The sequence below is a fragment of the Vanacampus margaritifer genome, chromosome 4 (genome assembly GCF_051991255.1).
Source record: "Vanacampus margaritifer isolate UIUO_Vmar chromosome 4, RoL_Vmar_1.0, whole genome shotgun sequence".
Lineage (NCBI taxonomy): Eukaryota > Metazoa > Chordata > Actinopteri > Syngnathiformes > Syngnathidae > Vanacampus > Vanacampus margaritifer.
The window spans coordinates 21477454-21503031 of NC_135435.1; the positions used below are offsets into that span (position 1 = coordinate 21477454).

Here is a 25578-nt window from a genome sequence, read left to right on the forward strand (position 1 = left end):
TGTTAACAATGAAATCTTGGAGGAGGTCTGTTGTGTATTCTAGTAGTCTACAAAGTTCACTTACCTCCTTTGCTTCTTGTGTTGACACAGTGGCCTCACTAGTCATTTGTCTCCAGATGTCCTCTGTCTGTATTTGCTTGTACTTGCCTCCACGCCTTAAAAACAAAAACACAAAATTATCTCATCTTCCTGGCTGCCGGATGTCGCCATCAGCCGAGAAAAGGCACAACATTCTTGGAGATGCCTCCTTTTAAAAGTCCCGAAGCATTAGTGACAAATGCTTTTCGGACGGCTCTTTCACGTCATGGCTGCTAATTAATTACCCAGGAACCCTTGTTGACTTTACAAGCGGCGCCTTCCCAAAACAGCTTTGTTTTGTTTTGAAGCAGCTTCATTGGAATTGGGAAGATAAACAGTGACACAATACTGTTTATGTTTTGATTGAAGTGTTTGGATGCTAACATGTGTAAATGCACTTACAAAAAAATGATGACAACATATTGTTGGCGCTGCGATGATGCATCATGCGCCTCTATTTTTTGCAGCGTGTCTTGACATCATATTAAATAGGCACCTGTCAAGAATGCTACAGTGGAACAGCCTAAATTATTCACATCCATTAACACAGGCGTCCATTACACATTCGATTTGTTTAGGCTGCAAAATGTCTGCTAACGATCGATCCTAAACAGGAAGTGAAGAATATACAGCATGAGCGATGAGGGCTCTATTCTTAACAACACAATTTGAAACTGTTCCCAGGTGTCTTGTTAAGCTACATGTGACATGCTTATGCCAAAAGGATCAATAATTATAGGCCAATTTTTTTTGTTGTCTTGTTGAAATTAGCCCATCCTGAGAAAGAGAGAAGCCTCATTGCATGGAAGTCAGCCAGCCTTCTGCACTTGAAGCCACAAATTCGCTCTCTTATACATGAAATGGGTTTATTTAAATAAAAAATAAAAAAGGGTTTTGATTGTGCCTCTCTAAGCATTATTGATGTGATTTCAAAACGTATTTTGAATTGTGGAAAATAACCTGTAGCCATCGCAAAATGTTGAAGTGTTTTGATGTCCATGTGAGTTTGTCAAGTTTCTTGGAACGGCTTGATAGTCCTTCACCTACACTTTCTATGCAGGAAGTACAAATGTGATAAATGTGTTTTCATATTTTGACATGGAAGAGAATTTCAATATGTGAGTATGGAAACAAAGAAGAATTTAAAAGACTTTTAAGACTCACAACCCTTTATTAGTACTTGATGCCGCAAAAGAAGTTATGTACAATGTGAGCGCATTTTACCGCATTACAAAATCATCCATGATAGGTTTTTATGAAGACGTTACATCAGTGGGGTCCAAACTTCGGCCCAGGGGCCATTTGTGGCCCGCCATCCTTTTTTTTTTTTTTTTTTTTTTGTGGTCAGGTGGCATTTATTAAAAATAACTTTATGCATGCCCAAAGGGCTATTTAAAATAAAAATAAAAAAAGGAGTTCGGCTGGTTAGCAATAGAAGTGTAGCTGTTGAAAAAGTAGGGGGATGTGAGTAATGGGTACTAAAACTTGTACTAATAATAATCTTTGCTAGATTTTCAAAGGCACAAATTAATTTACAGCTAAAATAATTTTTTTAAAAAAAATACAAATAAAAAAATGGTTTCCTTCACTCTAAAAAGTTGGGTCAAAAGTAACCCAATTATGGATAAAAAATGGACCGATCCACTTTATGGTTCAGTCTGAACTGACTTTCTGGGTTGTTTTATACAAAATGACCCAATTTTTTGACCCAAGTAAAGGACCTGACCAATATTTATGCCTTGTTTTACAATAAAAGACCAATTTCTTGACTCAAAGTTGGGTCAAATTGACCCAAGTAGAGGATTGGTCCATTTTTGGCCCATATTTGTGTTATTTTTGACCCAACTGTTTTTAGAGTTCACTTTCTGATTAGTTCCAATTTGTGATCATGTCACATTAATGATCCTCGTATGGTCAGCATACCACAGATTGCTCTTGCTTTTGTTCTGAATGTGATTGATGGGATTCAGCTGCTGCTCAGTGGAGGAGCAGATCTTTTGGCCACTCTAAAACCTTAAAAAATATATATATATTTAAACACCGAACTATTTGCCTTATCACAGTTAATAGAAAACCTTAAAGTAGCAGTTTTCCCAAAAATAACTACATTGTATAAACACTGTATAATTGCTTGATTGGTTGGTTTGTTTTACCCTAAAGGTAAAGCAGGAAGTAAAATGAATACATTAATTCAATTGGCCCTTACATCTTTCTGCTTTTCTCTTTGCAGCCTTGGAAAGATAAAGACACACTGCACTATGTTGTCCAGATGTGTGAATGCTTCCGGTGTGTTTTTGCAACCAGTCCAGGGTGTACCCCACCTCTCACCCAAGGTCAGCTGGGGTAGACTCCTGCTCCCAGAAGTGGGTCAAATAATTCTGTGTAGTCATGAAAGGTGTTGCAGTATTATCCCAATTTTGGTTGTTTGTCTTCATATCTACCCTGTGATTGACTGGCGACCAGTCCAGGGGTCTCGTCCCAAATCAGCTGACCAGCAAAAGCGGTTGAGAAAAAAATAGTTGGATTGTATGCATCTAGAAAAGCCTTGGCAGAGGTCTGCCCTAGTTATCTTCCAAACTGTAGCCACACTACCCAACTTGCTGTGTCTGTCTTCCTCATCCCGACCTTGATGCGAGGCCTGGCGCGTAGACTTCTCACTTAACATTTAACGGCGAGAGCAAGACTTCCTTATCAGTATGTCTCCTGTGCGACTGCTGTCTCATTCTCGTGAGCCAAGTTGCTGGGATGACCCTGAGCTGTCATTGTTTTACTCCTGACACCCTTTTCTCCCCAAATTCTCTCCCCTCCCTGCTCCTTTTTTCCGGCTGCACTAACAGGTGATGGCTGCATGCTCCTGCACAAAGCTTTTTCCACACCTGAAATGTCAGCGCCTTCTTTCCAAAGACGTCCATCAACGCTTGTTGAGGCTGACAAGAGAGCCATTAGGGCCTTGAAAAAGGGCGTTTTCGCCAATGTCCATCTGCTGTTCACTTTTCGCCTCCATTACATGTTGAAAGCTGTGCTTATTTACTGTCTCCCTGTGAATGGTTGTTAATCACAGTTCTGTGCAGGTGCATCATGACCATGTTTAATCATCCTGCAGGAAATATACAAGGACACACATACACACACACACCTTCCCCCACCTCCTGCAAAACACAAGCGTTCCCCTCGCCCATGATGTAATGCTAGCAGACCCCTCCTCTGCCGTCTCTCGCACACCCTCTCCCTTCCCTTTCGCCTCTTTCTATTGGTGGCTCCGGTCTGCATCTGCTGGATCAGCACACACACATGCACTCACTTTACACACCGGTAAGAGGAGGCTGAGGAGGGGGATTCCGCCGCCGCCGCCGCTGCAGCCTCCGATCACTCCACCTGGCCGTGGTGAGTCCCTCCCTTTTTTTTGATACATGACAGCGGCCGGCGTGGTTGGCACTACAAGACAAAAGGATGCTTTTACTTTGTCATTTGGAGGGTTAATGAAGTGGAGTGAGAATACTAGAAGAGAGCGAGAGCACCGGCGCGGTAGTCGTGCATCACACTGAGTCAGCTTCTTGGCTCCTGCGTGTGTGTTAAAGTGGTTTTTAAAAGCTGGCATGCGCTCAAGGCTGCTATCTAGGAGGGATGTCGGTCGGTCACCTTGCGGGGAGATAACGCACGCTGAGGATGCTGATGATGCTGATGATGAAGCCGCGTTGACTTCCCTGTGAGGAGTGCACTCATGTAGTTTGCTGTGAGTCCTGGCCAGCTGCACAATGAAGATGCATCGGCTACAAATAAAGCCCCGACACTGTCATTATGTGGAGGGTGTGTGTGTGCGTGTGTGTGTGTGTGTGTGTGTGGACGTGGGTGACATATGCATTGCTCCTCCCTGAAGTGCACGGAGCTCATTGACTGGAAGGCTCAGCGGGATTTGAAAAGAGAAAATGAGTTATTTTATCTTGACCTCAACCTTTGAATCCCACAAGAGTATAATTTGGTTACTTTTATTTTTATTCGATCTATTTTCTATTTAAAAGTCATTTAGTCTGTCATGAACTCAGCCGTTGGTTTCTGACAGAGCAGAGTTTATGTTTTAATCATACTTTTAATCCTTAAACAGTGGATTTTTTTCTAAAGTATTTTTTTTAATCTGTTTTAATTTATGTAATCTTATATTATTTATTCATTTTTGTCATGCCCTTTTTTATTTTTATTTTATTTTATTTTTTAGAAGTTTTTTCAGTAAAAGTTTTTTTTTTTTTTTTTTTTGTTTGATTAATTAATTTTTTACTATGTCTCTGCTTGGTATTTCTTCACAATGTTTTCTTCTCATTATTTTCCAAATACTGGCCGTTATTTTCATTTTAGATGACTTCACATTTTTTTCCATCTACAAACCAACACTCTTATTGTTTTAAATGGTGTCAGTTTGACTTATTTTCACTATTTCTGATAGGGAAAATTTTCATCAGCCTTCTGAAAAGTCCTCCGTTCAACATAAAAAAAATCCGCAAAACTCTAAACCATAATGCTAACACTTTCACATAATGAAAAGTGTCCTGCCAGCACTACCAACATTAGAGACCTCTTAAGTAAGTGATGGTTGGTGGTTGCCATGGAAATGACAGAGATACATCCCATTATCCTTCTGATGGACAAATGAACCGCCAGTCATTTTGTAACTATTACGGTAAAGTTAATTGGATCTATATCGCTTCTTTTAAGGAACTATTATGCTTTTTTAATTTATGTAAATAAGCTAGCCGCAAGTTCAGAAGGAGGCAACTAGAAGACTGAGATCCAACTATTTGTATACAAGCAATGAAAAAGCCATTTTCTTCTATAACATGTCCCTTTTAAGATTATCTCTCCACTTTATATGGTTGTCATTGATTTTCCCCAGTGAGTGGATCCATCATTTCAAAGAGCTATCAACTCAATCAGCACAAAACTTTAATCCAGCTGCAGCAGCAACAACACTCTATTCTCCACGCCGGATAATCAGCGTGCTGCTCTTCAATTAACCAGCAAACAAATTAGCTTTGCTGCGCCTTTCAACTCGCTCATTATTGCCAGTGATTGCAACCATCATCATCATCATCATCATCATCATCACATAGAGATGCCAAAAATACCAAAGGACTTATTTTTTGGATGTTGCAGAGGTTATTGATTGCAGGGATGTACTTACAGTGGTCGTAACCTTTTTTTTTTTTTTGGGTAACACAGACTGGTTCCATGTAGAGCAATATTTTGAACAAAAGGTCCCAATTTATTTATTTATTTTTTAAATACCAAGAAGTCCTCCAAAAGAATAGACTATAGTTAATTAATTAGTAATTAGTGGGAGCTTAGTGCTTGTTCCTCTTCCACAAGTCATCCCATTTTGGAGTATGAAGAGATAACTATGTGCTAATTTTGTTTTGGCCGCCATTAATACAGAAAATCCTGCTTTACCAAGATAGGATGTTGGAAATGGAAGCAAGGAATTCTGTGCTTTTTTTTTTTTTGACTGTCTGGATTTTCTGACTTAATTTTAAATCCACTTCATTTATATAACAAATCGATATAGTAATTTAAATTGTAATAAAAAATACTGCATTGTTATGTAGTATGCTTGTATGGTTGCTTGCTTATATGTTTACTTTTTACAACCATCACGTGAGCAAGACAATTTGCTATGTGTACAGAGGAACAAGCCTGGTTTTCAAAATGAAACCACTTTCATATTGATCAATCACATACATATTTATTTCAGTCACGGGACGGTGGTTAGGCCAGCTGTTATACAGGACGAACAGTAATTAGGCTGCAAATACAAACTAATAAAGCAACCGGAAATGGGTGCTGTCGAATCCTCGGAAGGTTAACGTGTGCTCTTGCTGAGAAGCTTCATTGATTTCTGACCGCTTTGAGTCCCGTTACAGTCCGTAGGAGACACAATGTCTCCATGGTGACCTTTTAAAAGTAGCACCAACGCTTGATATCGATGCTGCACTTGGCTGGACTCGCACTGGAAGGGCTGCGATCATCCATCCATCCAGTTTCTATAGTGCTTGTCCTCATTAGGGTCACGGGTGAGGTGGAGCCTGTCCAGCCAGTCTTTATAACCATGGACAATTTAGAGTCTTCACAGGACAAAATGGAAATTCCACTCCTGAGGTTCAAACCCAGAAGATGAAAACTGTGAGGCAGACGTACTAATCTCTAGTCCATCATGCAGTCTCTGATGCCTTCAAGTATGGAAAATATGACTGAGCTCACTTATGGAGACCTGGCCAAGCAGCTGTTGAACCAGTTTTGATCATACTATGGATGTTCCAATCACCTTGATGAGTCCTTCAGCCTGTTTAATTGTATTAACGCTGTGAGAGTCTAAGCTTGCTTCCACATGGTTTAACTTTTAACCAAGGCTTTTATCTTCTCTGATGGCTTTTTTGGCTCCAAAGGGAGACGCCACGACTACAGTATACTCAACATGTGACAATGTGGGGCCAGCCTCTGGAAAGGGCTAACGGAAAAGTCCATCCTGGAATCTCTGTTCCATAAGTGGATAAGTGGACGACCTCAGCTTCCTCAGCATGCTTGTGTTGGACAAATTCAAAATCAATAAGGCCCTTGCTTTGACGTAAGAGTGGAAATTTGAAGAAGACTGCTTGAAACTGTCTTCCCGTCGATTGAGGATGTCTAAAGATCTTGGGTCAGCTATTCCTCGGAAGGGTTGTGTTATGGAACTTTTACCTTGTAAGTGTTTGTATACAAATATTCACTGGATCAAGTTTCAAATCAAACAACCAAGTAATAATCTTTTGTCAGCTGCCTATTTATGAAAATTTTATTTGAGTGAGCAGTTTTAACTCATTCACTGCCATTGACGACTATAGACGTCAAAAATTCATGTGAACTATTTCTATTAGTTTAAAAAAAAATTATTTCATTAAATTTTTTATGAAAACCTAGAATTTTTTAAATTGTACATTTGTAACAGATATTAAATAATCATGCGATTAATTACGATTAAACGCCCCTCATTTTTATTTTTTATTTTTAAATTAGGCCCGCCAGGCAATTACAATTTTTAATTCATGTTTTTAATTTTTAAGTCATGTGATCAATTACAATTTTTAATTGTAATTGATCACATGACTTCACTAGTTAACTAACGATTAATCACAAATTTTATATCTGTTCTAAATTTTCAATACATTTTTTTTCTAGGTTTTCATACTCTTGTTAGCAAAAGTGGAAAAAAATGTTTAACTAATAGAAAAAGTTTAAATGAATTTTTGACGTCTATAGCCGTCAATGGCAGTGAATGAGTTAATTGTGAGCTAATTGACACCGAGTTTCTCCGCACGTGTAACTTGTAGCTAAGGAAAGCAATGAATGTTTGAGGCGGTTTTACCGAAAACTGACAGAAGGAGCACTACAAGAAACGTTGACATCAGCTAGCCAGACCATTTACATTGGATTCTATCCCAAATCAATAGGATTCTTGTTAATCATTCGTCCTATCAGGTTCCACTGATCAGCTGAGAAGGTGACATTCTGTTCCAGAACGAGATCAGAATCAAACAGAAAATAGTCGTTCTAATCGTCATATCAGCCTGCATTTTTACAAAGTCATTAATTCATCGTCAGTGCCTGCCGGCATTCTTTCCTCCACACTAACTCCCCTGCCACAGCCCACCCCCGCCATCCTCCCAGTGTGCAGCTGTGCAGGACCTTGACCTCTGCCCCCTTACACAGGCTGCGAAGCCACAAAGAAAGTGGGAATAAAAGTCTAAATAAACGTAATGTATTCATCGCAGTCTCATTAGATCCCGCACATGGCTTGACGTCATGTCATGCAAGTCTCGGGGGCACGAACATATTAAGATGGAGATAATTCATATGAATGCCCAACGTCCCACCGGGCCAGATATTGTCTTTTATTGCTGATGGGAGATGACGAGAGGAAGGGCTGCTAGTTTGGCATCAGTAGGCGAGCCGCTGCCAGATGGCTTTTGGTCATCATTTCACTTTGGTGTGTTTTTTTTTTTTTAACTCTCTTTGTTCACTGACCACATGACATCTGCGCAGCAAAAACTTCATTAAGTGAGAATCTCCTGGCACGTCTCAATTAAACAAAACGGTTCGAAAATTGGTGTTAATGAATTTACGGGATGAAAGTCCAACACGGTTGCTAATTGGCTAGCATGTGCCAAAGTTTTCAGGTTCTGGGTTCTGGTTTCCTCCCGTGGAGTTTGTATGTTCTTCCTGAGCTTGCGTGGGTTTCCTCCTGGTACTCTGGCTTCCTCCCACATTCCAAAAACATACATGTTATGGTCATTAGAGACTTGAAAATAGGGGGTGTCCAATGTTGCGCACAGGGGGCATTTGTAATCCATTGCACCTTTTATTTGGCCCGCTTATTCTAATAAAAAGATCAAATCAGGGCCCACATCAGAAAATTAACAGAATTAATGAAAATAATGTACACAAAAAAATTTAACGATCTCACACTTTTTATATTTAATTGTTTTGTTAAACATAAAAATGTAAAAAAATTAAATAAAATAAAAAAATTAACATTTTAATATTGTAAAAATAATGTTTTATTTTTAAATATTAAAATCAATTTTTAATGTTACAAGATATCACACTAATACTAATACATCTTTCACCGTGAAGACAAAGTGAGTGCTAAAAATGAGAGCTGGGATTTGACAAGCATTACAGTATATACTATATTTCCTATATTTTATTTTACTTTAATGACAATATATGATCATTTAAGTCCACTCTAATTGACACCATTCCACAATTATTCCGTGGATATATCATCCACACCTCAAATAAATGTCTCCTTATTACCCTTGGGAATTATGCAACTGGGCGAATGTAATTGCTTTTACAATGACTGATGTCATGGTTGACATTAAGCATATTTTCTCTTAAGATGATTTTTATGTTGCACTTTTTAAAACGTATCAATTCATCCATCTGTTCATTGTCCATAGCGCTTGTCCTCACTATATTCTAGTCTCTCTCTCTCTCGCTCTCTCACACACACTCACACAAACTTAAAAAAATAAACTATAACTAATGCTAAAACTAGTAAAAAATTAACTAAAGCAAAGCATTTTTTAAACATTTACGCCTTCACGTCTTCAGGGAACCCAACAAGAATGTTTTTGGAATCCGTGAGGAATACAGAGTACACAGAGAAAAACATTCTTATAGGTGAAAGTTCTCCCAATTTGCTGTCTGTCTGCCTTTCTCCTGGCTCAGAGGGGTTGAAGGTTATCAGACACTGGCTGAGTCATGTCATGCGCTCACGACTTTGTAGCATATCAGCATTTTCTGCCCTCCTCTGAATGCCTTGATGAAGACATTGATGCGCAACACATCAACCAATCCAGTGTGACAAAGAGCGCTTGTCATGTACTTAACCCCAATAAAATCTGACCTGATATGAATGGCTGCCGTGTAGTCGGCGGTGCGTTCGGTTGTCTTGAAAAAAAAGGGGGTGTTTTTTGAGCACGGCGGCAGATTGAGAGTGATGTGTTCAACAATGGCGCCGCTGTCAAACAGAACCTTCGACAAAGTGGAGGCCACTTGTTTCTTATCACAGTACAGTATTGCGATATGGAAGAAGAGCAACTCGGCTGACATCTGACATCTTTCAGATTTAAACACCGCAGATAACACAACATGTTAGCATCATGTTAGCACTGATGCTAGCATTAGCACTGAGCGGTGTTCTGGCTGGTCCACCAACTTTGTAGGCCTCTAAGATGAGCTGAGGTTGCGTTTGTATTCGGAAACTCGTCGTTTGTGGTCCAAATGCCTCATATTGTTGCTTTAATGAACACAAAGAGTATGTTGTATCACAGAACATACAGCTTTGATTCCACTTTTGAGAAATGTTCGTCATCGTATTTTCCTACAAAGCAAAGAGACAAATGGCGTTGTTTCAAGCAGAGCAGCTTTACCGGTGTCAAAGCATGCTGGAGATGACTGCAGTGTGACAAGCGCAACGTGACATTTTAGTCTTTTTTGCAGCAGTGAAAGGAGATTACATGAATGGCTGCGTCCGCCTGTGTTCAAGTCTTTGCCTTTGCCCGTAATCCTCTGTAATGCTCTTTGTGCCGGACGCTCGCGGCTCTCCTTCATTGTTCTACTTGGCTGCAAAGCACAGTAGAAGAACAAGAAGAAGAAGCAGTGACTTGCTCATAGCCAAAAATGAAATAAAATAAACAGCAAAGACAACTTTGCCTGGGAGAAATATGGAGCCTGGTATGTCAAACTCCGGATAGTCCAGATTTCGGCATCTTGGAAAATAATAAATTTAAAAAAGAAATGCTTTTTTTTTTTTTTTATAGTAAAAACTAAATTACTTAAAATAAATCCAACTGGTGTGAATGCAGATTTTGGTGTGAATCCTTATTTTGTGAGGAATAAAATTCAAGAAATACCTGTAAAATCATACCCACTTCAAAACATTTCTATCCCCATGTGTAATTAGGGTCAGAAACTGGAATATCAAACTGGAGATGATCATTATTTTGGTGTAAATAGACATGTACAACATATCTAAAAAATAATCTTACATATGATGTCAAACTGGATCTGATCCCAATTTTGTTGTGAATCCACACATGCGACAACAACAAAAATCCTCTTTTCTAATTTGGGATGTTTTAAGAAATGAATATCCAATTTGAACAAATGTCCTATGTGTATGCAATTTCAGAACCGATCATGTTATAGAAAGTTTAACTTGAATCTGATTCTGGTGTGATTCCAGACATTTATGGCGACATGGAAAAAAAACAAAGAAAAAAATCCCCATCTTTCATATTGTACAAAAATACAAAACTTAACATGTCAAACCGGGTCTGATCCAAATTTTGGTGTAAATCCACCAAAAAAGGTAAATTTGAACACAATTGACTTGATGTATGGATCTAATATGAATAATAATGCCCCAAATCATGTTTAATTTGAACACTTGATGCATGATTGCAGGGACAGAAGCTATACAAGCAAATCAAGTTACATCCAGATTTGATCCAGATGTTGATGCAAATTAACACAGTTATCATTTTCCCAGACTCGGTTAACTCTCGCTCCATTTGACCATCTGATCCAGATTTCTTTTAGGCAAACTAAATGGATGTCACGGGTGACAAAATTTACTAGAGTACTGTATTTGTTTTACTTCTATTGATAGTTTGAGGAGTCCCTGGTGGCGAGTGACGTCACGGTAGGCAGGCAGCAGCGTGGGATGTGGGCGGAGCTTGAAGCTTTGCAGCCTCTGTGGAAACACACACTTACACACGCACACACACGCAAAGTGGACTTGGTTTGGCCGACACGTCAATGCGAGGAGCGGCGTTTGGTGGATTTAAACCTGACCTCTTTTTACTTTGTTTTCTTCTTTCCAGCACCCCAGACTTCAGCCACCATTGGATGTGTTACGTGGATGTGTAATTTTTAAAATTGCATTTAGCAGCCAAGAGTGGTGAGTAACAATCTTTTTTTTCTGCGTGTACGCGCGGAGCTGTTTTAAATCGTGCAGTGATTTCTTTCTTTTCTGTTTTTTCTTCTTCTTCTTTTTACCGTCTCAGGCTGCTACAATTCATTTGAAATTAAGCAATTCGATTTCAAGCATTTTAAGTTAACCTCAGTCTGCGGAAAAGATGTGCAAACTTTGTTGGTGTGCAACTCAATATTTAAAATGACACCTTTTAGAAAAATTAAAAGACAATCTTGAAGCCGTGTTCTTTTTAAGTTTTGTACTATCAGTAACTTTTAAGACATCATGAAATTGGGGATCAGGATTCGATCCAGATTAAACTTTGCAGCATTTTACCCTGCACATCTAGGTAGAATAAATGGCTTCGAAATAGGATTTAACTGAGAGTAATGTGTTTTGCACAGATTAAAAAGGTAACATAAAATTCAGGATACATACGGAGTTTAAACGAGTTTTTAGCCTGCAGACATGAAATTGTGTGCAAACTGTTTATTGCACAATTGAAAAGCAAGGGATTTTTAAAATATGACTTTTGTCACCAATGTATGGGTTCACATGAGCAAAACCTTGATCCGATCAACTTTAATAATCAATAAACGTTTTTATTGTTGCAAATAACATTAGGAAATAGTTTTGTATATTTTAAAAGCCAGGATGTTATGTATTTAGTTGTTTTAAGTCTCCAGTTTCATGACAATATGGTCTTGTGGGTTCACATCAACATCTATGAATTCCAGATTAAACTCTGTTTGGATATTGCGGCATCTGACGCTGCATATACACAATTGTGCTTTAATCTGAAATAGATATGATTGTTTTGCCCATTTTTGTCATTCTGAACATTGCCAAATGTGCTGGTTCACACCAAAATCTGGATCAAATCCAGATTAAACTCTAACCAATGGAGAGCTGGCATGCCCTGGTGCTCTTGGAAATCTTAAATATTCATCAAAAAAGAAGAGGGAAAGAATCCCAGGTCTGGGAACTCGGTTGGATACTATTAATGTAAAAAGTCTTTATTTATGCGGCTCAAAATCTTTAAAACCACCAACATGTTTCAGCCCACTTGCCAACTCCCTGAAGAAGGCCGGTGGGCCGATACGTGTTTCTGTTTTTAATGATTACACTTTGCAGCCTTATAAATACTTTTCGCATTAATAGTATCCAACTGAGTGCCTGGACTTCTTTGGAATTCTTTTCAATCAAACTCTGCTCAATTCGATTACAGTATTATCCCATGCATAAATATCGTACGCTTGCTTACAGACACATTTTAAGACAATCCAGAGATCCAACTATTTGCATAAACATTAAAAAGGAAATTTTCCATAATACGCCCCCCTTTAAAATCGTTTTTGACTGTTTGCACATAACTTCAGAACCATGTTCATGTTGAGCTTTTATATATTTATATTTTTATTTACTTTCTTTGGTGCCTAAAAAGTAGAGTCTACAAACTACTGTTTGATCACTAAATGTGCCATAGTATAACATTCCAAAGCTGTTGTGGCATTGCACTCTTCCACATTAGCATGCTGTCAACACAATTTTAGTCAATTTCACAGGCCCAGCCACTCAAGGGATATCGATTATTTTTTTTTTTCTTTTCTGTTTTTTAACTACACCCATTCACACAAACACACGCGCATACAAACATGGTCTCCCAGGCGGGGGAAGCGAACTCACGCCACCTGCATCAAAGGGAAGAGACGGCACCATTTTGCCACCCGGTGCCCTGGGGATATAGAAAATAATGGTGTCAAACATAAAAAAAAAAAAAGGATGTAAAATGTAGTATGCTTTTTTTTTTATACCTAAATTGGGACATAGGAGGTAAATCACTATAAATGGTTTAAGAAAGAAAGAAAAAAAAGCTACCATGTTGTGCAGAGTCACATTACGCAAATTAAGAAAAAAATTAAGTAGCTTTACAAAGTGACATTGCCAACTAGTGGCCTGGCATGCAAAGTGCAAGTCTGTTACGACATCGGACACGTCAAAAACAACAACAAAAACTATTACCGCACCCTTTAACCCTGGCCAAAGATTGACAAAGAACAGTTCTATGTTATAGTTTAGGCTATAGTGGTTAGCACATCTGCCTCACAGACCTGAGGTTGTGGGTTCGAATTCTCGTTGTACTTTAACTAGAGACTTGCAAATGAATAATCTAAATTCACTATTGGTGTGAATGTAAGTTTCCAATGTGTGTTCCGACTTCCTCCCACATTCCAAAAACGTGAATGGTCTTGGAATGACTCTAAATCACAGGTGTCAAACCTAAGGCCCAGGGGCCAGATCTAGCCTGCAGCATCACTTAAGTGGCCCACTAAAGAAGGGGGAGGAAAAAGTGTCTACTTCATGTTTCTTGCTAAATATTCTCATCTTCACTTTTAACAGATGTCACCAACAATTGTTCCCACCAAATTGTTTCTTAACAATTTAACGTCTGGTTTCGAATTTTATTTGATTATAGCGGCAATTGTGTATATGTAGTATTACGATGGGGTGTACCTTGACCCGAAAAAAAAAAAGTCAGCTTGGATAAAGACAAATCGTGCGCTGAAGATTTCACAAAATGTTCAGGGTGTGACTTTAAGCTTCTCTTGTGTAAAATTTCATCAGAAACTTCACTTTTTTTCCCCTTGTGAAGAAACAGAAAAAGGCTATGTTGCATTAATCAAGTTGATGAGTCGCTGATTGTGACATCACACAGAGGAGGATGATTATGATGAAATCAGACCTTCAGACGACCTCATCATCATAGCCTGTGAGCTTGAACAACACTCGTCCTCCCTCATTTTACTCTAAACCAAAAGCTGCAGGAAGAAGTATTCCTTGAAACACTTATAGCCCCCTCCTCCTCTTCCGGCTCGTTTTGCTGAAGAAAAAAAAACACACACACACACATGGGATCCACACCCACCCACACAATCACACACACATTCAAACACTCAAAACAAACATGCATGCTCCACCCACAGCTCCGCATGCAATGGTCAGCATGTGGAGACCAGAGTCTCATTGCTTTTAACACAGCTCCACGAGGGCCCAGTGATATCTAAAAATTAGATGAAGGGCCCTGCTTGGGGTAGCATGTGAAGTCCGCGAGGCTGCATGTGAGTGTCAGGGCGTGAGCTGTGGCTGAAAGCAGTTCCTGTGTGACTGTGCGCTTTGTGTTTGTTTTTCTCATCAAGCTGTTTTAGGGGCCGGTTGTCTTGAGCAAGTGAGTCGGCCCTCATCCCGCCCCCCCTGTACTGCTGGGCCAATAGCAAGACTAGCTTTTTAGAGATGCTTGCTACTTCTTTTTTTTCACCCCAAAACTGATATCAGTATGACTATTCACTCTTGAGTACTCACCGATACGGAGCACTGATAGCACTAGTACTTATGATACATCCCTGCTCTGATTTCTGCTACAACAATTGGAAGCATACTGCATATATGTTGGGGGTGGCATTTAATGGAGGTGTATGGTTGTCAGAACTTGGAGCCAGTATCAATTTGAACAAGGCTGAGATGGAAATCTATTATGCAACAAGCTGCTTTCTCTCCAGAGAGAAATTCCATCCCTTTTTCTCTCCCTCTTCTCTGTTTTGAAACTAGTGCAGGGAAAAAAGATAAAACTCTCACTTTGCGATGAAAAACAGCTGGTCCGGAATGTGTTTCTATGAAAATCCACTCCTTTAGTCCTTTCAAAACGATCTGATTTACTACGTTTTCTATTGCAAAACACAACCATCGTATTGTGCTACAGCAGCTGTCATTCAGAACAATACAGAGGAGCAGATGCTTATTAGTAAAAAAAAAAAGAACATTAAAAAAGCTTATTATTCTCAATTTCACAGTTTAAGATGACCAGCTTTTCATTGTGGCCGATTATTATCGGCGGCCTCCATCAGGCACTTGTGCCAGGAGGGACCACCGTATTGACTTATGACTTCCTTTATTGGCACCAAACACAAAACCAGGACCACTACTTGATAGCTAACAAAGCAGAGGAGCCTCAGTTGGTGCGTTTGAAACCTACCAGACAGCTTAAGGGTGAACAGAATAGCAGCAATCTTGAGTAAGTGCTCAGCCTGACTTGATTTAGCTGTGGCTGAGCTTGATAATCATGTGGATTAATCGGGTCCTGAGGCAATTTGGGCAAAAATGGAGTGCACTGCTTGGCTGGTTTGAAAGAAGTGCAACATGATGTGAATGATGAGAGGTTGAGATTCATCAATGATTCATCCTTACTCTGCTCAGTACGAAGCATCTGGCAACAGGAGGTTCAAACCATTCAGTGAGAGAACTTACCTATTGATTAAATTGTTAATTCAGGTGAACATGCAAACTCCTGAGCTAAGATTCAAACCCAGGAGCTCTGAGGTAGATATGAGTCACACAACTTTTCGATATACGAACCGTCCATCAAATATATATATTTTATTTATTTTTTGCAAAAATGTGCGTTATCACTAGGGGTGTCAGGCGATTACATTCTTTAATAGGAATTCATCGCATGACTTCAATAGTTAATTTACGATTAATCACACATTTTATATGTTCTAAATGTGCAATAAAATATACAATAAGTTTTCATACTCTTGTTAAATTAAAAGTGGAGAAAATGTTAAATAGTAATATTTTAGTCAATATAATAATTTCATAATGAATCATAAAATTGAGTTTAAATTAAAAGGTTGTACTGTAAAAAAAAAAACGTGTGTTATATTGATTTGTGTTTAGGTCATTTTTCTGTCACTAGATGGCATAATTGAATTTGTAAGACATTGGTGACAGCTCAGTGCATTTTTCTTTTCATATTAAGAGCTATCTAATCTTTAACATGAAGCAACTTGTGAAATTCTGCACATTTTTAAAATTATCGAAGACAACTTCACCCCAGTCTCCACAAATATATGCAATATTATTAAATGTATTACTTCTAAATTTTGACGTGTCTGCTGCGTTGCGACTGAAATTAAAGGGCAGTTAATAATTGTGCATTAAAAACATTAGTGGTGTTAAATGCTCTTTAAACTAACTCAAATTTAACACCCAAATTTTGACACCACTAATTATAACAGAACTCAACTCACTTCACACAAGCAGCATTTTGACAAATATTAAACAATTCTTCAGAAAAGAGGCTTCAAGCTATTTAATACTCCCAGTTGAGTACTACTTCCTGGAAACAACAGCATTTGTCGTCATTAGTTAGCCTAGGATGCTAACTCCACACAGAAAAGGCCTGGGCTGAGATTTGAACCCAAAACCTCCCAATTGTGAGGCACACACGCTACACTAAGCATTCATGTCTTAGTAAAAGTTTGCTCCACTCTTGTTGGACCTCAATAGTTTGTGCAGCTCTACTGTACTGTACTGACAAGTACATGATGCCCTTTTAAGACCTTTTGTCTGGCTTGTCAAAAGCGGTAATGAAATGAGTCGTCACGTTGCTGAAACTGCAGGGATTTAATGGCTTCCTTCCAACACCGACTTGAAGTCATGAGATTGCTGGTCTGCTGCGGCTAGCCGTGTATTTACTGTTGCTTCCATGTGGCGTAATCAGCACAGTGACCTCACGGAAGTCCTCGTTGCGCAATTGCGTGAGTGTTACTTTGATCGTATGCACGACTCGCAATCGTCACGCAGGTGGATCACGATCCGCTGAGGCATCTACAAGCTTGTAAACAAGGGGATGTGAGATTCAAAGTATATCACATGCAGTTTGGGGGGAAACATGTTTCCCTTAAATTGGCAACAGAGAGTAAAATATTAAAAAGCTAATGCTAATACAAAGTTGGGATTTTGTGTATATAAAAAGAGAACACAGTGACTTGCACATCTTTTACAAGTAAGCGGTAAGGCCAAAAGGCAACATCGAATGCTTGTGACCTGTGATCGCTCAGTGTACCTTTAAGGGGCGTGGCCTAGTGATGTTACATCAGGAACTAGAATTTGATTGGTCTGCTAGCTTAGAGTGAGCATCTAGTTGTGAGTTATGGCCTTTTCTCCCTTTGGATTTGTGCGTTTGACTCTTTGTTCCTTTCAATAAATGGCTACAGTATGTGTGTCTCTTAATTAGAGATTTTTTTTCTTCACTTCTCTCGAGTGGCAGCAAATCTGAGGAAAATGTAATAAAATGTGAGAGATTAGCATAGCAGCCGTAGGAGAAGTGGACCGCATGTCTTCATGAGTGTAATGACACTAAAGGCCTCTAGGGGAAACAATGTGCTTGGCCTTTTCCAAAACAGTTTCTGTCGTGTCACGCTACTTCAAATGGGTCACAATAAGTCAAGTAAACAAATGAGATTAGTTTAATCTACTTTCCTCCCAGTTCTGAGACTAATAGCGGCCATTTTTAAATGCTTTTCTGGTAAGTGCAAAAGCAGTTTGTGTAAAAGATGCCGTGGTCAAGTGGTGACTGTGGGGGAATTACGAAACGCAGCCCATTAATTATACTTTGCACTTTTACTGAAAATGATCACCGGTTCCAAGTCAACTGCATATCAGTGTTAACCCATTTGACCCCCAAACTCTCCTAAGCACTTATCTCCTCTCACACTCCTTAGAAATAGACTGTTCAACAATACTGAGCTGTATTTAAATGAATGTAAATGAGAGTATTCACACTAAATCTATTCTTCTATTCACTAGTTGGGGATTTGAACCCTCCTGTGGTTAATTGCAATATGTTTCGAGACGCTGGGTGACTTAACAATTACTGTATTTTGAATTTATAATCAATTTCTCATTGGAAGTATTGTACTCTGTAAATAGAATTAGCCCATTTCATACTGGTATAGAAGCGTCATGAATAAAATAAATAATAAAATAAAAAGTTATAAAATTAAGCAACAACAATATTAAAGCAAAACATCTTTAATCATTTCAAACTTAATTGAGCTGAAGTCTCACATGATTTGCTGATTAAAAAAAGAATAATTATTGATTTTTTTTTTTTTTTACTAACAAACTTTTGCTCCACGCTTTTAGCTCATTTATCAGTAATGTAGTGAGAATTAGTGGAAATATGAATATTTATTGTCAAATGTTCTACTTGGGCCCCTAAAATTCTAAAATGCGAGGATGTACTTGTACCCATCTTTTAAGGTCAACCATCTATATATTCTCATTTGCTGGCGCCCATGTCACTCACCAGGCCAAGCTCTGCCTATTAAAGCCACATGTGATTGTGTGAAATAATGCAAAATCTATTTTTATCCAATTTAATGGATGTGGTCATCTTTGAACACTCAATTCTAAAAAAAAACACTACACGTGTAAATGTGAGTGTTTGAATGCTTGTGTATTTAGCGCCCTGCGATTGGCCGGCAACCAGTCCAGGGAGAATCCTGCTTCTCGCCCAAAGTCAGCTGGGATGGACTCCAGCTCACCCGCGACACGAATGAAGACAAGTGCTATAAAAAATAAAAAATAAATCATGGATAGATGGAACCTCTAAGCATCCTTAAATACTCCGAGGAAAATACAGTTTTGTGGTCATTTTCACAAGTTGGAATTGGTTAGTGAAAAAAAAAAAGTCGTATTATTTTAGTTGCGGTCCTCTCAAAAGACGCATGTGTCGTGTTTGGCCACATGTGCGTGCACACAGCTGCAACAAATATGCGTGTCATTGTTTGTAATGTTACGTTGATGTGCTGTGTACTTAAAATGATATGTGTGCACATAAGTGTATTTTTATGGCCTGCTTTTATGGGTGTTTTTGCTTTGCTTGACTATTGTAATCGTAGGCTCTTCAGGTACAAACTGAACAATTTCTTCACGTTTATTTGCAAGTAATTTTGTGCCGATTAACTTCTGTGTGACTCATATTAGAGCTATTGGCTTTGAGAGTCTTATCTTGGGCCATCACAATTCGTATGCCGGAGGCAGCACGACTCGAGGCAGCCGCAAATCAATAGAAAGATGATATAGTGAATAATTAATGATACGTTAGGGAAGCCCCCTGTGGGATGTTTCACACAACATGCCTTTGGTTTCAATTTGCACAGATATTCATATCATCAGTGTCGCTGTAAGTACTGTGTGAACCACACGCAGAGCTGAGATGAAACCGTATGGGGTCAATCACTGCGGATGAGGTCACTCGTGGGTTCGATCAGATTTGGCATTGTAATGGTTGATGATACAAAGTAGAAATGACACACTCAGCGACAATGTGAATCTAATCTGGAACTGTATTTGCCCTGTGACTGGCAATAGCCCAAAGTCAGCTGGGATAGCCTCCATCTTGGGATGAACAGTAAAGAAAATGGATGGATGGCAGAAATGACAAAAACAAACACAAATGCTAATATTGAGAATCCTATTGCTGTCTCGATCAGCTCTGGGTGATGCAGTGTTATGCTACGTTCACACTGAAAGGGAAACGACACGTAGCCTTGCGGGGTTTGATTGCGGAATATGACAAATGTAGCTGTTTCATTCACACAGGAAAGAGGAGGGGCAGAATTTTTTTTATTACTAGTCAATCAGGGGGCTGGTATTTGTGCTAAAACTTTGGCTGATGCTAAATGCTATTGCTATCATGGGTCACAATAAAAGCTATTGTGATCTTGAGTCACGGTTCAACAACTAGTATATACACTTACCAAATACACGAATTTCCTTTCTTCCCAGTCTCCAACCCTGCTTGTTCTTGGCTTTTATTGACAGTTCCGAATATCTGGGTGGGCATTTCTGATATTTCCCCAAAGCAACGCAATGCAAATGCTTCCTTTTTATGGTGAAAACAAACGGCGAATTGTATTGCTTTTGCCTGTGACTATCATACAAATGTCATCACATTTTGAAATCGAAATAATCCTCACAAATAAAATGACAAGGATCTAAAGTCCAGTGCTTTTTCAGTCAGCCGGGAGCAGTGTCATTTCACAGAGTTAAGACCGCCATTTTGACTTTTTAAAAAAAAAAAATATTTTTTATTTTTTCCTGGAGAGCTCAGTATTGTTCATTCGGTAATTTTACCGATTTGACATGTCATCATCATTGCTCTCTCTTTTTTTCTTTTTTTTTGTATGTGCATGTGTGTGTGTGTGTGTGTGTTTTCATTAGTTCACCTAAAACCTATTAAGAAATCCCATACCGTTCACCTAAACCGAACACTTCCAGCCAGAGTCATGAGGCCGTCAGGAGACCCGAGGAAGGACCAAAGAAAAGAAAAGACTTGTGACGTTAGCTCGGAATCGTCAATTGGAAGCTGGTTATATTGTACGACCGAAATAATAATTGTTTCTCCACACTACCTGCTTGCTGATTGTCGTAATGCCATGTGTGTCTTCCACTTTAAATGGACTAATTTGAGCGAATGTGCTCACCCCCCGTCGGATCGGCCCAAGCACAACAATCGTGCCGCCTGGCACAGATTCATACCTATGTATTCAAACATTTAAATTGATACAGTACGTAACTGTGTCACGGGAATAGTTTAATTTGCTTTCGGCCTGAGTCTGACTAGCATTACACTCATTGGAGAAGTAAATTCAAGAGAGCCTCCTTGTATTGTTGTTTGACTGATGCGTTCAACACCCTGTGATTTTAGCAGTTTCCAAGGGAACAGTGAAGAAGTATAAAATTATGAGTATGATGGCCATGTAGTCGTGTTTTTAAAATCTTACATACCTGCTGGCTGCTACTGTTTGTTGACCAGCTGGCTTTGATGATGATGATGACAAGTTGAGCACATCAACAGTTTGACGTCACGTCATCTCGCACACTGTAAAAGGTGCGCCACGTTTTGTTCCCAATGATGTCATCGCGCTCTGCTGCCGTCTCATCTTTCGTTTTTTTCCCCCCGACCTCGTTTTTTTTTTGCCAGACGTGCTGAGTCATGCTTTGACGCGGAAAGTCGCCAGCATTGATGCATTTAGTCGCAGTCAATTGCCGGCTGGCCCGACTGCGACAAGGAAGGGTTGCGGTTTATTTTTAACCCACTGGTGATTTATTTAAGAGTCTGGGAGACGTCTGCAGGAACTCTGTCTCCATAGTCCCCACCTGTCTTATTCCCACCTGTCTCATTCCCATGTGGATAACATGCACTCTTGAGCAGGGTTATGAGGTTTTGGGTTCAAATCTCGCCTTCCAACCTATGTGTCGTGTGCATGTTGCCGTTGGTATTCTCTTGGAATTCTCTGTGGGAAAAGTCATTTTTAACCCTGGAGAACCCAAGAAACCTTTTCTTCTTTGCAAAATTATGAATTATACATTAAATGACTGCTATAAGTTCACTGAACACCAAAATATGTTTTTTCAATTTTAACCCTTGTTTTTTGAACTAGCGCAGATTTGCTAATTTATCAAAATATATATATATAACATACTCCTAGGCATTCTGCAACATGATGGTTTGCTGAGAAGATGGTTTTGTTTGGATTGGTTTCCAGCTCAACAAAACAGCATGTTGCCAGCCATCTTGTCACCACCACTCTGGCTCATGTAAGTGCAATATTCATCCACTAGATGGCCCCATGCAGGGGTCAGAAGTGGCACTCTGGACTTTTGAAGTTAAATTTGTAAAAAAAAAAGAAGTTCTTTGTTATTTGAGTAGCAGAATTTATAGGGGCCAAATTTGACCCCATGGGTTCTCCAGGGAGTAGTTTATTGAAGTGTGCATTTTATATACTCTGTGAACAAAGTTGAGCAATTGTGAGCCCAAGTCAATAAACCTTTAACTTTGCTATATTGTCACTATGGCAACGTGATGATACATTTATGCGTCCAAAGCGACGAAGACGCTCCGTTTGTTATGCAAAGTGAACAATTGACGGCGGAGCCTCGTGTTGACTCATCTCTTCCCCAAATCGTGCACGTCAATGGACTTCATGCTGTGAGGAGTTCGTCTCTTAGCTAATTTACATTTTAGCACCCATTTTGTTATGTTTATAATATGCAAATAAGTAAATAATGCACATAGTGTTTTTTTTTTTTTGTTGCTGTAATTTGAATCCAAGATCATAGCTTGGAATTGGAAATTTAATGTACCGTACATCTATGCATTTTAAATCTGTGTTTTCCCCTGCTACGTTTCTGCAGGCTGCGCTAAATGTGAGTTATTAAGACAGACCCAGCATGATGCCTCTGTCTTGTCAGTCACCCACTGAGCTCTTTCTGTTCCCAACACAATGGCTCCGGTAACTCTGCTGGATCGTTGCTGAAATCCCAAACCCCCGCCAGTGTGGTTTTTAGGCATAAACTGAGGAATAACAGTAATAAACCTCAATAGTAATAACAACACCACACCTATAAGCCATTTTAACCCTGGAGAACCCACGGGGTCAAATTTGGCCCCTATAAATTCTGCTACTCAAATAACAAAGACCTTTTTTTTTTTTTTTTACAAATTTAACTTCAAAAGTCCAGAGTGCCACTTCTGACCCCTGCATGGGGCCATCTAGTGGATGAATATTGCATTTACATGAGCTAGAGTGGTGGTGACAAGATGGCTAAAATGCAACAAATAAAACAAAAAAATTATATTGTTCAATGTAGCTGTGTATTTGATTGATTATTTTCTTAAATTCTAAATAGTTTACTGACAGTTTTTGTTATTCTGATTTTTCGAAATGATACCCCTAAATCCCAAAGGGTCAAATTTCGCCCTAATCCTAAATTAGGGAATAAATTGAAAAAAAACATTGAAAAAACATATATTTTGGTGTTCAATGAATTTATAGCAGTCTTTTAATGTATAATCCATAATTTTCCAAAGAAGAAAAGGGTTCTTGGGTTCTCCAGGGTTAAAGTTGTGTGACTCTGACACCAATGAGGATGTCACGCTCCTTCCTTCATCCCAACAGATGTAGGTGTTAATATGGAGCCTCCATGGGAGTTCTCAAGGTTAATGAATCTGTAACTGTGAGCAATATGGCACCAGATTTCCACCATTTGTCCATACAGTACACGAAGCAGAAGAGCGTCTCGTTGATGAGCCAGATGGGCTGCATGGCACTGAGCGTAGTGGCCACTTGGTACTAACGTGACGACAAGATGCCAGATTCCGTTCATAAAAGTAGGCACTGTGTGCGATTATTTTTTAGTATGAATAAAGTATTTATTTGTGCCGCTTGCAAATATGGTTAAATGTTAGTTTTATGTTTGACGAAGGATGCAGTTTAGCTATCTGATTCAGGACATTTGAGAATTGAAGTCCCATAATTGTCCTTTCTTGTCTTTTATGTCAGTTGCATCCGTATTACTAGGGTCTTATTTGTGGGTCATTGCATTAACTGGATTCCCCAAATACTCTGGGTTTTAATTTTTCCATTCTTTGAAAGCATCTAAGCAACCCGGGATTGGATGCTTTGTGTCACATACTGTAGCTGTATCAGGCCACTAAGAGTATCTTAATGCCACGTGAAATTGTTGTTGTTGGGCTTAAGATATACTCGCTGGTGTGACAAAGGGTTAGGAAAAATGTTTTGACACATTTTCTGTATGGATTATCCTCTATGAAAATTCACAAAAGTGCCGGGAATCCTCACTGAAAGCCTTTGCTTTGCATTAAATATTCAAAGACCTCTCAAGTTGAGTAATGATATGTTCATGGAACAAGGGAAATTCCAGTTAGGGAGTATACTGGGGATGCCAGTTTGAGTTTGAATGGCAAATCCCAGTGTCAGTGTAAATAGTATGACTCTCTAGCAATGTAACCCAACAATGAGTGCTACACAGGAGAAATACAGCAATGTACAACACTCTATACTGTTCCTCTCCAGTCCTGCGGGTGGCAGTAATGTACATAATCTCCCTAGCATGACTAATGTATATTGTGGTATTCCCATTCTATTCCTATTTTTGCTGTCATTTCTCTACCAAAACTCTATAATGTGTCTGGCCTCTGGGCGCCCTATCACTGTAGATAGTAAACTGAACTGCCACATTAATATAATACTCGGCAATCTACAAATCTGCGCGGCGCCTGCCAGCTAGAGCTGTGATCACCAGGAAGTCTGCCATCAGCGGCCGCCAGACAACCGGGGGCCACTTGCAGACCACCGCAGCCGCCCGCCCCTCTCCAGCCAGCCTTGCCCTGCCAATGGATTTATTACCTGCTCTAAAACCCTTTGAATGAGCTCTTGAGGGAGCATTTGCATTGATAAAAAGCCCTCGTCCAGAGACGCCATGTGCTCTGGGCTGTTTACTATCAAAACATCGGCATCTCTTTAGAACTTTGGAATGTAAATGTGGCATCACAGCAACATCATCTGTGGTATGTCGCTCTTCTTTACATTTCAGAACCTGACAAATTTGACTTGTTTATTTTTTACTTAGCCAAATGTGTCACCACTCCTATTGGTCCATTCACAACACAGTTCCCCACTGAAACAATTACTTTTTGACTTTGGGCCACAGCCTATTGATGCTACATAATGATATATACTGTACTCCTGGGTTGCGCATTTTATAACGGTCACTGTTTTCTACATACATAACTGATTCAATTTGATTGATTCCATTTTGTTATTATACAAGTACAAGGCAATGGAATGCAGATTGCATGAAACAAGAAGTTCATAAGAAATAATGTCTATTTCTACAAATATGTCTAGGCCATGCCTATAATTGTGAGTAATTAAAGTGAGTAGCTTCTAGTGACTCAAAACACTAAAATCATCTTTCCTCATTGAAATCTATAGAAACACCAAAAATCCGTTCCAGCCTCCCCAAAAGAACAACACAAATGTTCATAAAGTGTTTTTTTTATTTATTAAAGTAAATAGCACTGTGATATCACAATTGAAAAAACGTATACATATTACAAAATTAAACAATATAAACGAACAGATTGTGTATTATGATAATTCATTGCAGCCCCTTCTGCTGTGCATGACTTGGCCACCGGGCGGCAGTATAATACAGTCATGCAGACAAACGAAGAAGTGTTGCGCTCATCATGACTGTTGACGCACGTTTGAAGTGACTGATGTCATTCGTTACCTCTTTGAGCCTTTGTTTGAAGTAGCAAGCAGAGTATGTCATGT

The 25578-nt window shown here is 39.2% G+C and overlaps 1 protein-coding gene across 1 annotated transcript in view; it reads left to right on the plus strand.

The window, feature by feature from the left end:
* The first annotated feature begins 3390 nt into the window (after positions 1 to 3390).
* The window catches only part of LOC144050396 (semaphorin-4B-like), a 61842-nt gene continuing 39654 nt past the window's right edge, over positions 3391 to 25578 (plus strand). Inside the window, exons 1-2 of the mRNA XM_077563580.1 lie at positions 3391 to 3462; positions 11493 to 11569. The gene's annotated coding sequence lies outside the window, so the exon portion shown is untranslated. The remainder of the gene's footprint in view (positions 3463 to 11492; positions 11570 to 25578) is intronic.